The sequence below is a fragment of the Pseudopipra pipra genome, chromosome 4 (assembly GCF_036250125.1).
Source record: "Pseudopipra pipra isolate bDixPip1 chromosome 4, bDixPip1.hap1, whole genome shotgun sequence".
NCBI classification, from domain to species: Eukaryota; Metazoa; Chordata; class Aves; order Passeriformes; family Pipridae; genus Pseudopipra; species Pseudopipra pipra.
Genome location: NC_087552.1, coordinates 49,233,933 through 49,256,995, shown reverse-complemented (window position 1 = coordinate 49,256,995; position 23,063 = coordinate 49,233,933). Strand labels below are relative to the sequence as shown.

Genomic DNA, 23,063 nt, shown 5'->3' with positions numbered 1-23,063 from the left:
CCCGGGGGCTCGGAGGCCGGGAGGAAGCGCGGTGCCCTCTGGGCTTGCCCGGATCGCTGTGCCGGAAGGGAATGCCGAGGTTCTGAGGGGGAGCCCCGCGCCCCCCGCCCGGCTCCGCAGCTTTGCCCGCAGCGCCCCCGCCCGGCGGCGGGGCCAGGCCGCGCCCCCCACCCTCCTCATCCTCCCCCAGCTCCCGAGCGCCCGGCCCAGCCCGGCGAGCCGGAGTCAGCAGGGATGCGCCTGTCGGTGCCGCACAGACGGCCCTGGCACAGGACAAAAGGGAACTGCGCCCGACTTCACCGACCCCTGCAGCACGGACAGAAGACAAGTTCAAGCTAGCCTGGTTGGCATGGTGGGAACACGTGTTCCAAAACAGCCGCGCTAGGGAAACTTCTCTCTTGGACCATCCAGGAGCTTATACTCCGGCCCTCACTCTCGCACCACCTGAGCTGGGGCTAAGGCCCCTTCGGAGTTACACACCCCACACTCACACTGTCAGATCAGGCTTCCTTAGGGCTCGACCCCAGGTTTTCCATAGCAGAGTATCAGACCACGGAGTCCAGATCCTTAAAACATTTTAATCATGGTCCAATAGCTAAATCACAAAATAACAGCTGGAGCTGGTGCCTCCGAGGAGAGACCCGGAACTTTTACAGCCTCACAGTCTAATCTGGGGTTTTCCAGCTGAGCCCTCGGCTCCTGCTGTGTCTTTGAGCGTGTGGGTCACCACAGGTCCCCGTGCCCTTCCTTATGCGAAGAGTCGGGAGTTCACAGCCTCCTGCCTCGGGCTCCTGTCCCCCCAGAGCTCAACCCGCAGCTGCACACTGAGCTACCTGTGCTGAGCGTGTTCCTCGACAACCATTGGTATGACCCCGCCGGCAGAGAAGGCAGCTGGAGGCGTTCCTGTGCCAGCAAGGTAGGAGTTCACACTGCAAACCTTCTGAACTTGATGATTTAAAGGTCTTTTCCAACCTGAACGATTCTACAATCTCCCCATTTAGATAAACACTGCTATAGTGTGGCACATCTGGTGGCACACAGAACCTGTGTTTTCTCCCAGGTTCTCAGCAATCGGACCACGTTGGTAGGACAAAACAACACATCAAAATTATTCCTCCTCCAATAGTTAGAAATTGAACCTTCAATCCAGTCTAGAAGTATAAGTTCACACACCTGCATTAAACTCATGAGAGGTAACACAGATACTGGACATCTGTGTTATTCCTGCTAGCCAACTCGCAGGACATTATCATAATTTCACACAAAAGACTGCTGAGATAGGGAAGACAAATCCCATTTCTTCTTCTGTATATGCTACATTTTTTTTAAATGGCAGGCTTTTTTGCTTTAGAACAACAACACTCACATGTATCTTTTAAATACAGAAAACTGAACAAACAACATAACCTAGAAAAACACATGCACAGGGAGAAAACAGTTAATTTGTCATTTTGTGGTGTCATCTCATCTTTTAGCAGTTTGCAGTAGCCACTTGTAAGGAATATATTTAAAGGAATTAACTTTGCATGTCAGAAAGTTTCAAACTTTTAAAATATATTCAAGGTAAGAGGCTATCTTACATATAACTTCAACTCATACATTACAGTTAATTCCCAAGCTACTTGAAATTAATGGTTCTCTTGGTTCAGTTCAATTAATGTAATTTCACAGGAAAAAACCTAAGGACCAGTATAAGCAGGGACAAAGCAACATACAATTTTGCAACAAACTATCTCTTAAGTCAGTGTAAACCTCTTGTAGCTCTTATTTTGTACACTAAATACTTTAAAGCTAAGTAATTTAATCTTTCTATAGTTTCATTTTATTGCTTCTTTAATGTGAACATGCAAATAGTTTTGTTTGTCCCCATGCTTTTCTTAGAGGAAGTCTACCTGTCTCCTGAGAAATGAAACTAACAACTGGCAGCTCTTGGTAAAAAGTTTTGCTTTTCTTTCCATCACTGAAGCGGTATTTGCTGTGTAGGGGGGGCTGCAGATCCTTTTTTAGCAAGTTGTGGGGGCTTTTTCTTTGGAAGACTGAGGATTTCTGCAGTGATTTGAGTTTTTCAGAGCTTGGCTCTAATTATTCAGCATTAGCAGAAGTGAAATATAAGTAGAAATGAAGCATCAAAATATACCCATCAGCAGCTGAACAGGAACCGTTATGTTCACTGACTGAATACAATATTATTCTGTTTAATAAAAAAGCCCAAAAATTTTTACCATTTATATGTTAAGTTTTAACTGTTCTTATCTTGAACTTGCATGCAAGAATACATGCTTTCCTGAACTCATTAGGAGTTCCTGAGAAGATCAAGGTATTGTCTATCCCACAACTTCTACAATCCTCAGTCGGGATAAGGATCTGGGCTTCCTGTTGCTAACCTCTTGCTTGTTCCAAGTACTGATATATCCCACAAGATCCTCCAAACCTATGAATTTCTCCCACTGGTGGATTTTTCTTCAAATAAGAACTTGCAGCAGCACATAACCTGAATCATACTCATTTCCATGCAAGAAGAAACACCAAGAGAAGACGTCATTACACAATCTCATAACAAAGTGGCCAGATTTTTTTCCCTTACAAAATGATCAAAGTGAATGATGACAAATATGATGTTGATATCTCCGTGCAAAGGGCATTAAAATAAACAACATTTCAAAACCAAAGAGTCTGTGGAACAGCTTCCAGTAAACCAGAACAGCAATGGCAACACTGCTATGAAATTGGATCTCTAAGGAATTGAGACCTGAAAACCTTTATCAAAAGCTTTTTAAATGCTTTACAGAAAAAGAATTGCCAGGCGTTAATGCATAGAACAATCAGAACACAGATAGTAAGTGATAACCAGAGACCAAGCACACACATACATTTCGAGAATTACTCAAGGACAGTGCTTCAGCATACACTTCTTAAACAATATTTGGCCTATTTAGTTGATGGTTTTCACAGCCACTGTCACTGTTTCTGTTAAAGAGTTTCTCTCACACTACATGAAAGTACACCTCTGTAGAAGAATTTGTGTTTGAATGGTCAACTTTTAAAATCATGCCCAAAGCATAAAAGTCAAATGGTATGGGAAAGCCCTGTTCAAAATAACCTTCATTCCAATCCTAAAAGCACATACAGTATGTTTTATCTTGCTTCCCTTACCAAGCCTGACCTAATCTTAGTTTAGTGCTTAAATTTTATACAAGGCAGGCATGTTTAAAATGTTACTGACCTGTGGAAACTACCATCCTTTTTTCATTGTGTCTTTTCTCCATAGCTTCTATTATTAAAAAAACAAGCACATTTACCAAGTTCACAGCATAAGCTCAGTTTTTCATTGAAAACTTCTCAACATCTACATTATCTCAACATCAATGAAAAACTTCTCAACATCTACATTAAATACAGGTTCTGTCTTGGTTTACATAGCATTCATCCACTCTCATCTATTTTAGTTATTCCCTTTCAAAATTAATAGAGTTTTTGAAATGTGGCCACAGAAAGTTTATATGCATGGCAAAAAAGAAAAGTAGAAATTTAAACTCAACCTAGTAAAAAAAAAAAACACCTGAAAAAAAAAAAGGCAGGGAATTTGCACTTTTATAATTTCTATAAAGGAAAGAGAATAGATATAATTTAGGTTTGGCAAGGTTTGGTTACAGGGCTTTCAGCACAGGAGAGGAAGTTCTAACTTCCAGTGTAAGATGTTGGATGAAATCTTGTTTAATCTTCCTATTTGGAATGCTGCAACATACTTGAGATGAAACTAAGTTACGTACTAAATTAAGGTCCAAAAATGTTTCTAGTAAGCAGGAAAGAAAAAAAGGAAAAATAATTTTAAAACCCAACAATTTTTTTATTATTAGCAAATAAGTAAACACAGATGCTAAATGCTCTGGTAGAATTACAACTCCTCAGTACATCAAAGTCACTAAGTAAGCAAATACATAGAAACAGGAATGAACCTAACCTCACAAATTGTTGAGCCACCCAAGAGAAAACTTCCATTTTTATGCTATGTGGAACATTTACGTACTTATGCACACCCACGCAGGTTTGCTTACTAAATATAGTCATATTATCACAGTAAAGCTTTTAAAATTGCAGAAAGGTAAATAAGACCACCACAAATAAATAAAATTAAAAAAAGAACCAAGAAATGCACAGCATACTAACTGTGCAGCTTCAGAAGGCAAGCGAACACTTTCTTTTCAAAGACAGCAATCAAGGCAAAATTACTGCTTCTACACACAAGCTCCACTGCTCAGGCATTCTGACAGTCACCTGGGGGCAACAGAAAAGCTCAAAGAGCACCTCCATGTATTAGTAGTTCTTCCCAAGTACCACAAATTAAGGTGGATCTATAGAACAGACATGAATGATAATTTCAAAAGCAGAGATTAAGACAAAATAGCAGTGATGTAAATTGAACTCACACGCATCATCAGATTAAAAAGCTTATTCCAATTTCTAACACCAGAAGAAATGTATGTGAAATTAGCATGCATTATAAAATATTTGTGAAAAATTCCTTATTTAGATTTGGAAGAGAACTGCTGTATTACACCTATCTGAAGGAGAGGTTAAGCCTGTTAGTATTAGAAGCGAGAAGGAAAAAAAAATAACCTGCCACTGAAATTTAAAGACCTAGCTGAACATGATCACCAAGAAAGGTAAAGAATTCCTTTATTTAAAGAAAATTTGATGCTCCAGTCATCTGATGAGAACAGAAAGACTACAGAAGTGCTTTCTTCACTTGTGACTTTTAATAATAAAAGACTAATAATTGTAATAGAGCAAGACAGGAGGATTATTTTTCAAAAAAAAAAAAAAAAAAAACTTTCAAAGGCCAGAATTACCTTTCGAAAAAGGCAAAAAATCCAACTCTACTGGTTTCAATTTCTTAATCATTAATTTTAAAAATAATCCATTCTTTTCAAGCTAATGTTGTGTTAAAGAGGAAAAGAAGTCTCTGAAGAAAAAGTTATATGCACACTTTTAACACACACAGGTCAGCTTACAGTAAAATTGTTTCAAGCCAGCAGACAGTCTACAAATGTAAATACACAGTGGTGTCAAGACTGTCATTTTGTCCACGCCAGGATTAGCTTTCATAACTCACACAGAAGAGCCAATGAAATATGGTTAAAATTAAGAATAGTAGCAAAGTGCACCTAGAAGAGAGGGCTCCTTTCCTCGCACAACACTGTTACTCCTTCCTTGACTCTGCTGTACATTTTAGACTGAATACTTACATTCTTTAGCATGTGGCTCAAATCAAAGGATCAGGTCTGCATCAGAAGTGAGCCTTGCTGCACTTCATAAGGCATTTCTGAGCCAGAACTTTACTGAGGAGGAGTTAAGGACAGCAGAAGCAAGAACTTCACAACCAGTGGTACACTGTACACAGAAAGTGCCCTGGGCCAAGTGAGGCAGGATATGTTAAGCCAGGCTGGGCAGAGGCACAAGGGAGGGGAATTTACAGAGAGTTTCCACAGGAAAGCTCTGCAGCTACGTAGGAGATATCAGAACTAGCTGCATCACTTGTGCTTCACCCAAATCTCTGAAAAAAATGCCTATTATTGTCTCCTGGTCTTTGAAGTACTTGTTTTGTTTAAAGACATACAGTGTTTTCATTAGTTACGAGCCAAGGGATAAGCATTGTCCAGTTCCCTAAAGACTTCTGGTTTCCATTCCATTATATATCATATATTTAAACTGTAATACAGGCTTTTAACTTGTGCAGTTACTCTAAACCTTGATGAATAAGTCACTTTCTTTTAAATTAAGCACTTCTCCAAGTGAAATGCTTTCAAGTAAATAGTTGTTGGCTGCAAACGGAAAACAGCAATACCTCTGCAACCAGTAGTATAATAGCTGTCTGATCAAAAAGAGCATTAAAAATAAGATTTAAGACACATACAGATACAGAGAGCTGTGTGTGTATGTCTCTCTATATATATAGATAGATATAAAGAGCTGTAATAGTGCAATGTTAACCAAAAGCAAAATTACTTAGCATACAGTTTCTTTCTCCACCACCTCCCTGCTGATGCATAGAGAGACTTCTAAAAGAAATCCACAACAGGTCTAGCCCCTTTGAAGGCCAAATGTATTTCATTTTAGGTGTTAAACACCACTGGAAATGCCTTGTATATTATGTTTAATATAGAAGTGGATTACATTAAAAAAATATGGTAACAAATATTTATCAAATTAAAATTGATCATTCATTGTCAAGATACATAGCTGTTTCTTCACGCCAAAAAGTTCAAAAAGAAAAAGCTTTAAAAAATGTTGAAAACAAATTTTATGCGTATTGAATGTTGCCTAGAAAAGCCCCAAACAAACAAAAAACAAAAACAAAACCCATGACCTTCTAGACAGAAGTAGCACAAAGTCCCAAGAATCCTGCCAAAGGTAAATTCTACCAGACAGGTTCAACAGATTTTTTCTCCTCTGGTCTGACACACACAGCTTTCCCACTTCACAGATTAAGCAGCTCTTCTGTATCCCTATTAGCATTTTCATCTTCTGGAGTTTTTTTTGGTAGATGTGTCTCAGATGTTCCAGATTATTTGAAAAACAAGGCATCGAGTGAGGCATTCTGCAAGTCATTTGTCACTACAATTAGGTATGGTCTTCAAAGCTCTTCAGCAGAAACATCCCTCTCTATTCAGGCTTCAGAGTGAGAACTAATGTCCAAATGAAGCAGGAGGTGGGGGAAAAAAAGCCCACAAAAAGCCCTCTTAAAAGTCACTGAATCCCACTGAGCTATATCTTAATAGAAACTTTGTAATAAGGAAAGAACTTAAATGTTTCCATTTAGTTTTGCAATATCCATTTTACAATTTAAATAGACATAGCTAACGAAACTGCTGACCAGGGTTATGAGTACCAAGTACTGCTTTAATCCTAAATGATTATTTAAGGAGAAGAAAAAGAAAGAATAAGAACAAGGAAAATTTAAAATAAATAAATAAATAAAAAACCCCACCACACTTTTCTACTCTTGATGGTCCTTTATTTCCTTAATTACACTGGAAAAAAATTACCCAAACTTATGTGCTACACTTGCAAAAATGCTTGTCAAGTATTGACAGGCACATTAATTGTTCTGAATACTGTTCAGCAATTGCATTTAAAGACAGAAATATGCTTTTCAGCATAACGGATGCTCCAGACAATTTTACAGAGAAGGCATGTAAGGTTTTCAACACCTGACTGGATGAAGTCCTGAGCAACCAGGCTGATTAGGGAACTAATTCCAGGGAGTAAATGAGCAACACAGAAGAATGGCAGTTGGCACATTCTCCCAGCTATATACTATTTTTCCTTATCACACATATTTTTGAAGGAAAGCACTTGAGATAAAACTTGCTCTGCATTCTTCGACAGGAAAATACACCCTGACAGATGACTTGTCTTTACTTCTTGCTGAAGCAGGAGGGGAAAAGAAATGCCACACCAAAAAAACCCCCAAACATGTTTATTGCCCACACAAAACACAGTAGGCTTTTAATACAGAAGACAGACAATAGATACAAAAGCTATGGACCCAATGCTAATAATATGTGTTTTAAACCTACTACCTGATTGCCTTTTAAACGTTTAGCAGGAAGTACAGAAACCACAATAATTACTGAGAAGTATTCCAAAAACTAGATTAGCACTGAACAGCCTTGTTCCCAATAAGGAAAACCTACATAATTCAACCTTAAACACTTCATGTTTGTAACTGGAGCACATTTTCTATATAAACATACAGACACGTAGAAACACAAATAATCTCTAAAAACTTTTAAAGTGAGGTAGAACTAGAGTTGTCCACAGCATGATAAGCCTCCACAGGAGAACAACTTACAGTAAAAAATTATACTGTCCTCAAACTCTCTGTCTCCATTTTTCTATTTCATTTAAAAGATAGATTTGGAGTTCCTACTCTAATGCTAAAAAATGTATTTGCCTGCCTTGAGCAATAGAAAGATATGGAGGTTCAAAGTAAACTTCCACACAACAAATTTATTAACTTGTGAGAGAAAGAATACATACATCAGAACAAAAATAATTACGGTATAAAATTCTAACAAACTACAGTGAAGCAAGTCAGCATGTTATATAATTAGAAATGAAAATCAGTGACAGAGGCAAACAATATATATGATACACTGGAGATGATTCAATGGCAGATCTTAACATACATTCAGATTCTATTTTATTATATACTTCTCCTGTAAAGAACACATACAACAATACAAAATAAAGGAAAGCCAGAGCTATGAGAAAATATTATAGAATGTATAATATTCTAATTACTAATGACAGCTAGATAATAATAGAACATAAAATATTCTATTACATTCTATAAAGTAATAATATAAAATATATAATTAATTACAAAATGTCTTGAATACTGAAGCCCACGTAGCAAACACCATATAAACTACTGCACATCAATATTTTCCTCCTGTCACATCAACGTACTCTCTGTTCTCAAAGGCCAAAAAGAAGTACAGTCTATCAGTTTTACTATTTGCCTATAGAAGAGCAGTGCATTACATTATTTCTGATGGACAGTTTGGATGTTGGTTGGATCTATTCATACTCATTTCAGCTCAAAAGTGCTTTAATTGTCAATAGTTGCCCTGTGCTTGACATCATTGCATATCTATTTCCTACTGGAATCCTTATGTGAAAAGCAGCAAAGAAAAAAAGCATCTATATAAGGCATTGACTTAGGAATTAGAACGCTGACTAAGGGACTGGGTGATCTTTAAGGTCCCTTCCAACCCAAACCTTTCCATGATCCTATGGCTGCCTTTGCTAATGAACTGCAGTACCGGGCTTCACCCACAAGGGAGCAGAGTGCAGACGCCCGCCCGCACATCCCAAAGGAGGGAGGGCTCTGCTCCCGCTGATTCCGATTTGCTCCGAGCACTGAAGCTCGTGAAAGAAACCTGAGAGAATTGTTGAACATACAGAAATTACACAAAACAATTACTAAGTGTACAATTCGAGATTTACTAAATGTTCAGAAACCACACTGGCTTTGGAAGTCCCCAGGCTGCAGATGACTGGGAGGCTATTTGCCCTGTCCTTAACCTCTTCCTTAGACATTCACTTTTGGCCATGGTGACTTACTACACTGTGTTAAATCAAATATTATTTGATTTAACAAAATACAGACAGTCTTCTATTCAGGTAATCGATATCTGAAGCAGTAGTTCAAAGTGTCTTAACAGTGCAATCTAGATAACAAAGACCTAAGCAAAAACGGAAAAAGGTACATGAAAATCTATTTATGACAGTATTGTGGAAAAGATCTTACCACTTAGAAGCCATTGTTAACCACTGAGGAGAGCTGGTCGCATATCACACTTAGGATGGATCCATCAAGACATTTTCCCCGAGTCCAACGGGTGCTTAGAGATGTGATAGCAGACAACTAGATGTAAACAGCTACAAGTGGGCTGGTATGTAGGCAAATACTGGAGAAAGGTCTCCAAACACAGTACAAACAAATGAAGTACAGAACTCTGAAAAGAAAGTGGAAAAAAAAAAACAGTCAAACCTTAGATATTTACTCCATAGAGAAGTCAACATTTTCCAAATGCTTTAGAATTCTGAATTTTTCATTGAAAACTTATATGCAATAAAAATCTGTTACATGTGTCTTCAGAATTGCTGTTCTGCTCAGAAGCTAATGATTCTTAATGATTTCTTCCCCATAAAAGAAAAATTAAAATTCACATCAAAATAACACTTTCCCACGCTCAGCATATTCTGTGTCCATTATTTTCATTTTAGTTGCACTTTAATTACAAACATTTTTATTAATCATATTTATAATCACTCTCAGATGCAAGTCATCCTTAATAATTTTTTTTATATTAGTCCTTTTACTTAGTTCTTTTGCGATTTTTCTTGGTTTGTACTTTTTTTTTTCCTCTGCTCAGTTAGCACAAGGATGTGGTTAGAAAAAGAAACAAATAATATTTCAGCTGTGTCTCCCTAACAAAGCCTTGAGAACTTCTGGAGATTCCTTCCCAACAGAAGTATGTATGCAAGTGACATACTTGCCACAACTTGCCTAAGCAGCAGTCTGGTTTTGCTCTCCTATAGAGCCAAACTACAGCAAAAGCACTTCAGTATTTTTAATTCCACCCTGAAGGCAGATCAAGCACTTTTCACTACTCAAGTTTCAACGTGCAGCAGTAATCCACCACATCAGATCAGCTAGTTTATATGGGGAAAATTTTTTTTCTTCTTTTTAAAATTCATAGCCTGAACAATTCCAGGTACGTAAAAAAAGCCTGGTACATCCAACATGACTTTATCAGTGCTCTGATGCAATACAAATGTACTAGTTTCCTTTAAGGATGTGTGAACCATTCAATCATCACCAATTCTTTTATGTACAATTTGTTCTACTTCTTAATTAGTGTTTCCAAAAATACAAAAGAGAGACCCACATAAGTGCAATCTGAAAGTAAAAAGCCACATCCTGAAGATTTTAAGACATGAAAGAAAGCTTAAAAGTGGGACTTCTGAGACAAGCAAGGAAATGATATAAACTTCTGCAAATAGAATGCAAGTTGATGTTTATATATAAATTGGGAATATATTAAAAAATTCCTTGAAAAAGCAAGTCAAGTGTTTTAAAGATTTGACCAGTTACAAATGGAAGTGTTTAAAGGCAGATAAAATTCTGACTGAATTTTAATGGTTAAATTTCGTAACTCTTTCATAAAAACATCAACTGTTTTCTGCAGTTTGTGCAATTGACAGTGCAGTGCATCAAGTGAGCATCGTTTTTACCTCTTCGGACAATTAGGGCCAGTCAATATTGCTTTCTGAGCAGCAGAAACAGATGGCCTTTCATCCTACCCACATCAATAAATTGTACTGTTCACTTTTTTCTCTTCTTTTTGCCCTTTTTTAGAAAAGGTAAGCAGTAGTTTAAATCAATTCATGCCAAACCTTACATCCACAAAGTGTGTGTCAGTTGTCCCTTTAACTCCTCCCCCCAAGTACACTCACTGTGAACAGCACTTCAACAAAATCAAATCCATGACATATTACCCTCCATAAAACTGAAAGAATACCCAAAGAGAAATCCACCCTGGAGTATGCTGACATTTTAGCTCACTATCTCAAGCAAAACATACATTCATAGATACATAATCCATTCAGTTTACAGGCTTCCCTGCTTGCTGCCTTCTGAGCAAGCACATACAACCACATCTTCCTTCTTCACCCCACCAGACTGAATCTCCCCCTTCCCATCCCAACACACCACCCAACAGCCCAGCTGCTTAATAGAGGACATAAAATTAAGCTGAAAACTGACTTGGCTGTCCAAGCTTCAGGAAGATCCTGTCACTTCAGCTGGCAGGGTGTTCAGAAAGACCCCAGAGGGTGGGACGCACACGAAAACCCACTCGAGGTGCTCAAGAGTTTTGGTGGCACATAATGAGCAATAACGAATTTTAAAATGCAGCTGCTGTCCAGAACTTCAAGTACAACTAGAGTTGTATTTGAATACAACTTGAGGAATCCCACTGAATCAATCTGATCAGATTAACTCTGACTACTGGAAAAGTAAGGTATCAGTAAAGGTAGCAATAAGGTCAAAAGTCTCCAACAGACACAAGTGAAGCTTACAGTAAATTACAGCATTTTGCTGGTTCACTGGGCTTCATTTCCTAGTTGCAGCTGACAAGAAGTTAAAATGTAACTATACCTTATCAGGTTTGAAGTCAAAGGTATCACATAGGTGGAGGTTTGGTGTTTGGGGTTCCCCCCTATGAAAGACTTATGAAAATGTAAGAGGCAGAACATGAAAAAAAAATACATAAAGTTAGAAGTAAAAGAGGTCTGCTATCATAAGGTTCAAAAAATAGTTCAAAAAACACTGTTGCTACGTCTAAATTTTCATACCTGAAAAAAAAAAATCAGAACTCCTCTAACATCCTAAATTGGAAAACACAACTAAAAATCCAAACAACCTCAAACCTGATAAAGTAACAGCATATGTACCTTTTACCACATGAACTTTTTTGAGGGGGTGTTTAAAAGAGCATTTTTATCTCAATTAGATTCAAGTTGATGTATTATATTCACAGAGTAGCTGCTATAATGCTGCCTACTATGCAAGACTGAACTGAACTTTACTTTTTGAGCAGCAATTAGATGCTCCAGTTCAGCACATTTTACGCCATTGGTAAGCATAGGAGAGGTGGTACAGCAGATCATTTCCAGAAACATCAGGGATGGGGATTAAAACTAATGCTGCAGGAAATCAAAGTGTAAGCACCTGCATTTAAGATATGTACAACACACTAAATTAGGGCCTTTTTCATAATTATTGACCCAAAAGACTTAATAAGATGATACTTCAAAAGAAGGAAAAATCCTAATAGTCTTAGCCGACTGCTAGAAGTGGTGTTTCCATGCTACCTACCTCACAAAATTGGATTTCATAAGAATAAAATGGGGAATGAAGCTTTCCAGGTTACTGATACCCAAATTTGCCCCCTTTCCTTACTGAAGCTTGGTACACTGTGTCTCAACAGAAGATTTTTAGTAACAATTTGGTTCTTTTGCTTCAGTAACAGTATTAGGTATATTAATAATATAACAACAATCAACACCACAAACTAAATATGGTACATGAGGAACTGAGTGTTACTAAATGCTGTCAAGAACACAGTAGTCATGCACTATTTTCCCAATTTCACCAACCATCTCGTTACTGAAACACAGTCTTTTGCACTCCACTGTCGACACAACTAGTGAGGCTGGGTGGCTGCTGATCAATTAAATAGGGGGAACCACAAAAATTATAAACAGGAGAAACACAAGGGTCACTAATGCAAAAAGCAAGTCTTTGCAGGGCTTGTGCAGGAAGAACTTCATTAAACACAAATATTGCAACTGGAAGATGCATAGATCATGAGCATTAAATTGATGTGGGTTCAGTTTTTACATAACTGATATGGAAATGAGTTAACTCACAAGGCAGATCAAGATCACCTAAGAGGATTCATGGGAAAAGAAAAAACAACTGCATATCTCTGTCATACCAAAACCTTGGAATACAGCCAACCACCTGCACGTGAGAACTACATTTGTTTCACTGGTTCAACATTTTCTCCTCTCAAGAATTACAAAAAGCTCTCCATTTACAAACTAACAAAGTTCAATTGAAAAGACTCCCATTTGTAGTGGAGAAGGACTTGCAAGACAAAATTCAGAGGAGGGCTTGGCACCAAACATATAGTAATTTGACCAAGATAACTCAAACTTAAAAATGGGTTATTTGAATTCTCTTTTCCTTAGTTAGCATGAAGAGAGACTAAGAAAAGTAAGTGAATCCCAAAGCATGTACATTGGACCAGGGCCACAAAACCTGCTTGTTCTTTAAATCTTTACTACAAGGTTTTATCTTTTAGAATCTCATTTCAGAGTACTAGAAATATACTCAAAATTCAAACTGTGTTTTTACCAGAGCAGAGTGGGTATTTCCATCTAGGCCTAAGACCTTTTCAGTTTCTCAAATGAGTCTCTTGAGAAAAATTGCCTTTACTAGTGCCACAGGACAAGGTACCCACTGCCTTCAGAAACCAGTGATGCAATTACACCTTTCCTCAATGCTAATGCCCTCTGATCACTCCTTTACCTCTGCTATTTTCTGACTGTTGATTTAGAGGAATGTTTCCTCAGCTGTAGTACAGAACCAATTATTCTGGGCCCCTCAAAAAGTGACCCTAGTTATTTTGTATTACACCAACTATAAATTGGGACTACTAATCTGAGAGAAAGTATTTCTGTGCTGCTTTTCAAGAAACTGCAAAATAGGAGTGTCCAATCTGCAAGTAATCTGCAGAGAACCAAGAAATTACAGCTCTCTCCTGTTAGCATCAGAGGTTGTAAGCAATCCAGATGTTCAAGCTACTGGAAAGAGATGTTGCTTCTACCAGGAAAACAGCTGAAACTAAGCCTGTGTAGTATTTAAAAATTTGTGCTGGCACACAAGTATTTCCAAGGGAAAAAATGAAAATAAGACTTCAGCTTGCCTAATCTTATGTCTTCTAGACATTTATCATCACCTGTGCCTTCTTACTTCATACGCACAAGGAAGGGAAAACAGTAGACCTTAATCAAGAGCAACAACTATCACCTTCCTCAGATGCACTGCTGCCTGCAACAGTAAAACACAACAGTGCTTCGAGGGAGTTTGCATTGATCTGAACAGCATCGTTCATCATATCTACCTTAACAAAATTTCAGCAACAAAAAAGTGAGAACTTCCATGAGTGAGCAGGGTATGCAAGAAGCCCCAAACTCTGACCTCTGCACCACCACCACCACAACAAAAACTGAGAAAATGCAAAAAATGCCAAATGGCTTTAGAAACTTAAACTCATTTTTTCCCCTTTTACAAAATAAATTGCAAGCACAGCTAAACTAAAAATCAACCTATACGCGTGAAATCAAAACCAAACATCCATTTTTATTCCATCAGCTTTTGGAGATCAGCATCTCAGTTTCAAGCACTTGAAACTACTGAATGAAAAATAACCAACAGCTTGTGTACAACTTTTCCTCCCCAACAGATTGTTAAAGCTCAAAATACATTCTCTTTCTTAAAAAGTGCCAAAAACTATAAAACACTGACAATTCTGTTACTGTGTCTGTACAAAGAAAAAGAAAAATGTGGCAAAATTCTTCTTAGCTATTATATAACACTAGGAGGAACCAACATGAACTTTATGCACATTCAATACCACAGTCTACATGGATTAAATAAATAAATACTACCTCCCCTCTCCCCCAACCCCCCAAAAAAGCCACACCACTTTACTCCCTTGAACAAAGCAGGAAGCTGTTTTCCCCACTTCCTCCCCTCAAAGCATCTTCAATAGAGGTTAAACTCAGGTCCCATATATAAAACACTAGTACTTCTTCAAACATGCTGACCAGACAACAATGAAGTATAACACTGATAATGTATAATATAGCAAGTATAACATCAGTTAGCAGATTTCTTATCTACTCAAGCAGTTCCAGAAAAACACATTTAAAGTGATATATCCCTATCTAGTACAATAATCTCTGGCCTCTGGAAATAGAATACAAATGCTATATAAAAGACAGTAATGTCAATTGCTTTTTAAATACAACAATCAGAATGGGGACGGACTTTGTTGTACTTGCAGACCATCTCTACCTACCCATTCTTTTTTCTTAAACAGCATTTAACCTGAAGAGCTCATAGCATCTGTATTTACACAGGCTGAGATATTAACTTGCTGCTTTACTTTAACAGAAGTTCAGATGAGGCCAGTGCATTCTCCAGCATAACAATAAGATAAACAGAAAAGTAGTTGAAACATTATTCTTGTTTCTAGACACAAAACATTATGAAAGCCCTAGTGTTTTCTCCTATGCATTCTACTCTTCCATAACAATTACAAAGTAGTTTTCAAACAGCCATCTGCTAAATTCAAAATTACTTGGGTCCCTAACATATGCCAATTCCTAAACTTGGAACACCTGCATCATTTACCTGGAGTCAAACAGAACTTATACCTTTAAACTATATTATGTAAGTTATATGTAAGAGTTTTATATACTAGATAAGGTTTGAAGGGAGCATGCAATAAAAGCTACTTTAAAATTATGGAAACTAGGAAATACTTGAAAACGATAATTTATTCTTAATTTAAAAACACAAGACAAGAACAACACTTGCACTACAGCATAACATGGAACTCACTATGCATACCTTCTTTAGATATCCTCCCAGGAGACAGAAGGTTGGGCTTCAAATTGGATTGAATCAGTCGCACACAATTTACCTCACTTCCACAAAAATACAAGTATAATCTGTGCCTAACTGATAGTTTGTTTACAGATTTTGAATAACAGACTATATTATCAAAGCCTGATCATGACATTTAAGAACAAGTGTTCTTAAATGCTTTTAAGTAAGGTTCATTTTTCCCTAATACAGCAAATGCCCAAAAGTATACAAAAGTGTTGAAGAAACATAGGTAAAAACTCTCAGATTCCTGCCCCAAAAGCTTGTTCTATTTATTCTGTGCTTCTATTTACCTAACTTTCTGTTCCCATGCTTGCTATCTACCATTTCTAACCAGCTATTCTATAGCTATTCGCCCATCAATTTTGCAAGTAGGTACATGTAAATATACAAATACACACACACACACACACGTATCAACTCCATCTGAAGAAATATCTCTCATCCCCCAATTTTATATGCAATATCCACCACCAAGTAGTTTCAAATGAGGAGGCAGAGGTGAGGTCTAAACTGAAGGAACTTCGTAACCTCTGTGTCAAGAAACAGAGAAACAGGCTTGCTATATCCAAGTGAAGGTGTCAGGGAGCCCTACATAAGCTGCTACTCCTCCCAAGAATAAGTGCAGTCATTCCCAGCTCCTTCTCTTTATAAGCTGATGTGGGGTATCCTCAGGAGCTCCCTGAGTCACTGCCATCACAGGACCAGCAACTACTCATCACTAAATCCCAGGGAATAAACTGGCCAGTCACAGTGCACAAGGAAGTGATTATTCAGCTTTTTGGATATAGTTTTTTGGATGATATCTACAGAGGTAGAAATCTTAGCATTTTTGCCTACAGCAATCTTTTTGTTAACATAATCAGCATTAGTGGTAGATTAGATTAGTTCAATTTAAGATCATGAAAATTCTGTCAATGTCAAAATGTTCAGCTGCCACAGGCACAACCCTAACAGTTCTTTCTGATTTAGCACAAGAACAGAAGTGGTGTTGATAAGGACTATTCTCATGCAAGACAGATAAAAATGCCTAGGAACACTGCAACCTATCTTCCATGCTATCACCTCTGCAGAGAATCAGCCTTTGTCCAGGTCTACTGATAACTCCAAGTCCCCTTAAGGACTAAGGACATGGCATTTACAAAAGAAGACACTTCTTCATTTTGCAAAACTGGACAACAAAGTCAATCTTTGCAATATCAGCTTCAAATGTGAATTCCTGAGACCTTGTTTTATCATAACATTTTCAAGGCTTATGGTATAAATATTCCTTCACTTTTTTTAATTCATTACACTTCTTCTATTCTCTTTTAACAGTCTCCCACACTGAATTACTAGAGCCTTATCTTCTGGATCAAGTACAACAAAATTATCTGTATTTGTATTTTTCACCACTCTCCCCAGTTCTTATTTTATAAACATATCCAACATTATATTCAGTTACTCCAAACAAACAAACTTAACTGCATAGGGCTGGCAAAACCTACACAATTGTTGCCTTTGAAACTACTACAAAAAACAATCAGTAAAAGATCAACAGCATTAAGTTTTCTGTGAAAGGCTAAACAAATGGGGTTGCAAGTTGCAAGGCAGGTCTTACCCATAATCTCACAGGGATCTTTTTAGCAAACCCGGGTTTTCTTTCTGCTCTTCTCCATTGTTTATTCACACACTGCTGAGGTATCTTTGAGCTCCTTGAATATTTTCTACACAAGTACAATTAACATCATTTACTGTGACCTGAACTACAGTAGGCCCAAGGACTGTTGGAAACAGTGATACTTCCTAATGCTGCATTTAACCCACAGCGTCTCTTCCCACTTAATGTAACATACTTGAGCAGTCATATTTTTTGTTATAAGCTGCAGTTTATGAATACACAAAGCAGAGAAACCTTGAGAGGACTAAGGAAAGAAAGCAGAATCCTAAGGTTTACCAGCAAGATATATCTACCAGAGTATTAAAAGACCTTTATAAAATCCCACTGTAACTGTCTCTGAAATACTTCATGCAAATCTGGTCAATGCATGCTAAAAAGCATGCATATTTCATATATGAAAGAAGGCAACAATGAGATTTTTGGATGATCAGATGAACAGGAAATATCTCACCCAAGCAAGAAACAGTCTGGTTTAGCTGGTTTAGCAAAATTATACTACTACTCTCTAAAAACACACTGAAGATAAGGGGGAAAAAAAAAACATTAAAAAGAATTGCTACCTAAAATAAAAAATAATGTCGGCAACTGCCACTGACATAAACTGCTTTAGCATACAACTGGAAAATTACAAATACTCCTGAAAGTATCGCTTACTTAACTTTGAAGTACTCTTCCAACAGCTAGCTGACAAAAGACACAAAGCTGGTTTTATTATCATCACCATCTCATGTAACTTCAATTAAAAAAATTAAAAAAAGGAGGGGAGAAAAAGGTCCAACCCAGCAGTCTTCTCCCATTTTCTGGAAAAGAGGGCAAAAGAAGAAAACAGGTCACCACACTAACTCCAAACTGACCAGCTGCACCACTCAAGTGGCATGTCAGTAGTCCCAAGCCTATTGCTACAGACTCTAATGAAAAGTCAGCTATTTCAGGCTAACCCAGCCCCAGCTCTTGAAACGTAAGGTTCTCTAACACCTGTATGGACCACCTGCCAAAGCAGCAGCTGAAACAGCAAAAGAAAGGTCCTCCTGTGCCAAGGTCTGTGCAAACTCCACACAGCTCAGCTTTGATTATTGTCACTAAATGCAAGAAACAATTCACGTTAGAGCTGGTGACAAGGGCAAGAATACCCATAGAATACCCATGTAAAGAACAAACCATGAAACCCCCAAAGCTTACAGCAAAAGCTTCTGGGCACTAGGCCATTGTATCAGACCAAATATTTAGACATTTCAGAGAACCTCAAACTCAACTTTAGAAGTTTGGTTTGGATTTGTTTTTAATATTTGTTCCTCTTCTATTTTTGCATGCAAACATTAGTCACTAGGAAGAACTAGGGATAAACACAAAAATCCCTCAAAACTGAAGCCATGTCAAGAGCAAACACTGTTGTTCAACTAGCTCGAGAGGATTTTTTCTTTTCTGATACCTTCCAGTGACAGTATTGAACACTTGCTATCTGAGACTGTATTTTGTCATTCTTCCTGGGAGGTGTTCATGTCAGAGGGAATTAGGGATTATAATAGATTTGGGGGAGGGGAGGAGAGGAAGGAAGGAAGGAAGGAAGGACAACACGTCTTAGAAGAGACAGAGCTATATGGCAGTACATACATACTTAAGACACTTCACTGTCAAACACTGAAGATAAGCAAGCTAAATACTAGAAAGAACTGCTTTTTTAGTCAATATAAAAGGCAGAAGCAACCCTTTCTGAGTCAGTCTGGCTGTCTATTACTTAAGTTTACCGGGTTTTAGAGCAAGACCAGACAAGAAAACGCTGAATCCTAAAACCTCCTAACATTGCAACACTTCTCCAGTCCACTGTTGTTCCTGGGAGGATTATTACAGATACTGAAGTTGTAAAGGTTCAAAGTTGTTTGGGTGCGAGCATGCAGAAGCAGTACAAAGCAGTAAACAACAGCCAGGCTGTGTGCTAGGCCAGCTGCTCTCCCTCTGAGGGATAAGCTACATTGAATTTCCTACTGGTAAGGCAGGCCAGTGACTACAGATACAGGTCACAAACCCTGAACTATTATCCTCATTTTTGTCACAGTAACTCACATAACCCATAGGTCCTTCCTCTGACATTATGTGCACATGACACCTATAGTTTCTGTTAACCTAAAGCTTAAATATAGACAAAAACTGCTAAAAGCTCATGGCACTCTAAGACAGAGGGAGCATATCAGACACCCATGTTCTGTATTATGGAAGTCCACTGAAGTGGAAGGTTTGTCTATATGCCTCTTAAGGAACTCGGACAAAAAAAAGTAAAACTGTCTTTTGTTCCCTTACACAATAATGAAGGGGTCATCACTAGGCAAGATGATCAAGACAAAGCCCCCTGAAATACAAAGCTAGATATAAAATAAGTAACTCCTGCTTGATGCAGAATGTGTTCTTTTCCAAGTTGTTTTCCTTGATGCATAGCCGCTGGAGGGAATTATAATCTTCTTAAGTTCTTAGAAAAAGCAAATACAGACAGCATGTTCTCAGTTGTGTTAGCAAAAACTTTCAGCATACCAATTAATTTTATCCCCCCAAATTAGAAAGACAAATATCCACAGTGAAATAAACATGTGAGGACCACTCTTGAGCTCTGCAACACCCCAACTTCCCTCCTCAAAGGAACCCTGCTATTACATGAGAACCAGCTATCACCATGCTTTGGTTCACTTAGGCCAGCCAAACAGAAACAGAATTAGTTTAATATTCCAACTTTACCTTAACTAACTCCACAGAAGAATTAAACAACTTTTCCTTTGAAATGAAGTTCAGCAACAGTTTTCTACAACATCCCAAAGCAACACACCGCTGCTCTGCTCCAAGGAAACCACTTCCAGAGAAGTCAGCACAGGTTTTAAGCAAATCAATTTTGGAATATAAATAAGGAGCCATTCACAGCACCAGTTTGCCCAGGGAAGTCAGTTGTCTACTGACAACCACCATCAAGTACCACTAAGGACCTCTACAAACCACAGATAAAGGAAGTTTTTGACACAGAGAGCGTCATTCTCATCTTTAAATATGTGACTTACTAAACCTGCAACACAATTTTTACCAAGGGGTTTGTTTCCTTCCTGCAGTAGTGTCACAAGATAAGAATCAGTGTGTGGTTTCACAGCACTTGGTCAACAATCTTCCACAGAGATTCTGAAGTATTCAGCACATATCCTCAGCATGACAGTAACAACACAGAAGCAAAGCGACTGAAACACCCTACTGAGGAAACAACACATTGAGGAAATACTTAAGAAACGTTACCCAACGCTCAATCACCAAATCATCTTCTTTACCACAGTACTCTATATGCTTCATATCTCTTGTTCCTGCCAAGAAGTGGGCTCTTCACCTAATGCCTCAGTAACATATAAACACCTTGCTCTTTTGGGTCTGCATTTACAGGAAAGTGGCTTACCATCCAAGTCTTTCTCACTCCACGAAGACTGCGCCTGGGAGATAGGCAGTGCACAAAGGACTAAAGAAGAACTTGCTTTCTGGTTTAGTATATTTCTTTCCTAACGTTGATTTTAGATTTGTAGTTCTGAAGGAAGTCCAGGTTACATGCTTGCTACCTCATCTCCAGATTTTCTTACTATTCCTTAAAACTGTATCAGTAAACTGCTTTTGTAACGCACTCGGTATGAGCAGCCACCAAAATATTTGGGGTTTTGTTGAGTTTTGGGGTTTTTTTATGTTTTCCATCTGATTCCTTAGGATGTTTGACCTAGAGCTACCCCGATTGCCAGCCCAGTGATTTCTAGTCAAAATACAAAAATTAATTGCTCACTGAGCAATAAAAATTATCACATTACCAAAATACTAGAAACATACACATGGAAGCAGAGAGGGGAAAACTAATTAAGTCCCTCCAATACTTATAGTCACGTTAGTACGTCCATGTGACGCTTCAAGAACTATAAAAGCCAACCTTCGTCCTAAGAACACCTCAGAGCGACTCCTTCTGCGAGGCACTACACACCAAGCGCAGGGCGCACACACACGTCTCTTACTTTGCCGCTCCGAAATCCCAAGTTTCACCCAAAGGCGAGGGAGCGGGACAGCTGCGCGGCGGGCGGGAGAGGCAGCCGGGGGCGTCGCTGTCCGCCCGCACCGCCCTTCCCACCCGGAGCCGGGACACACGTTTCTCCGTCGGAGCCCCCCGGCACCCGCCGGCGGGGCGGGGCCGGGAACAAAGCCCGGCTCCGTGCCACCCTCCCCGCTCCGTCCCGACATTCCCGGCCGGCCTGGCCCGTTCCCAGCGCTGCCATCCCCCGCGGCGGTGGCTGCCCCGGCGGCTGCGCGGACCCGCTGCCGCGGGGGGCGGCCGGGGCCGGCCGGGCGGGTGCGGACGAGGGGCGGGGCGGGACGAGCCCGGCGGCGGCCGCCGCTTTCCGCTCGGCCCGCGGGGCCGTGCGAGCGCCGCGCCCATCCCGAGAGCTCCGGGGGCCGCCGGCTGCGAAGGCTGGGCACGCACGGGCGGGGCCGCAGCCAGGGAGAAAGAGGCGGAAGAGGGCGGGAGAAGCCGGGGCGCGGGCCGCGGAGGGGCTGGGGGAGCCTTCGTGTCCCTGAGGCAACAGGGCCGGAGCCCGGCGGGGGGCCGGCCGCCAGGTGCCGACCGCACGCAGCACCGCCGGCCCCTCCTCACCTCTGTCCTGCGCGTCCCTCCGCGGTGGCGGCGGGCAGGGCCGCCCGGCCACACGCTGCCCTCCCTTCCTTCCCCTCCCTCCCTCCCGTCCCCGCCGTAAACAAAGCGGCGCGGGCCGGGGCCGAGCCAGCGCCTGGAGCCGCACAGCACAACCCGCGGGCTCCGTCCCCGTCGGGGCAGAGCACCCCCCTCCTCCCCCCGATCAGCCACGACCGGGTCCCAGGTCCGCTGCCTCACCTCTCCCGCCGGTGGAAGCTGCCGCAGCCCCGGGCGCCACTCCTACTCCCCAGCGCGGCTGCGTCTCCCCCCCGCCTTCAGAGCGACCCTGCTGGGAGCCGGTGAGCGACTCGCACCACCGACATCCCCCGCCGGCTTTATCCCTCCGCCGCCGCTCCCCTACGGCTCCTCGACGTCCCGGCGCGGCGCTCCCGCCCCCCCCGCCGCCCCATTGGCACGCGCCGCCCCGCCCGAGCCCGCGCTCACTGGGGCAGGCGCGCGGCACTCACGCGGCACCGCCCCCTTGCCCCCGCCCCGTTGGCTCCCGAGAGCCCGGCCCGCCCCCGGACCCGCCCCCGCCCTGCGTCCCGACCAATCGCCAGCCCGCGAGGGGCGAGCCGAGACTCCGATTGGCCGCGCTCGCCCGCTTCCCGTGGCCGCCATAGGCCGAGGCAGCGGCCGGTCCCGCCCCCCGAGAGCGCCCCGGGGCACCGCCCCCCCCGGCCGCCCCGCCGGCTCCGGCACCGGCACCGCGACCTCGCTCGCCCCGGGCAGCGCCCCGGCCCCCCGCTCCGTGCCGCCCGGCTTGCCTGGCAGGAGCGCGGCCCAAAGAAGCCTTCGCGCCCCCGGCGAGAGCAGGACCGGCCGCTGCCGTTAAGAAGGCCGGTATCAACAAGGTAGCCGGGAATAAAACCGCCTTCCAGGCACGCAGCGGCAGCGTG

General features: G+C 40.9%; 1 protein-coding gene across 9 annotated transcripts in view; it reads right to left on the bottom strand.

The window, feature by feature from the left end:
- The window catches only part of FRYL (FRY like transcription coactivator), a 161,152-nt gene extending 138,630 nt beyond the window's left edge, over nt 1-22,522 (bottom strand). For 6 of the 9 annotated variants that reach the window (XM_064653933.1, XM_064653936.1, XM_064653945.1 and 3 more), the window contains exons 1-2: nt 22,363-22,522; nt 9,320-9,527 (exon numbers count right to left, since the gene is read on the bottom strand). The gene's annotated coding sequence lies outside the window, so the exon portion shown is untranslated. The remainder of the gene's footprint in view (nt 1-9,319; nt 9,528-22,362) is intronic. The other 3 variants (XM_064653939.1, XM_064653940.1, XM_064653944.1) reach the window with 1 other exon arrangement.
- Nucleotides 22,523-23,063: the final 541 nt, after the last annotated feature.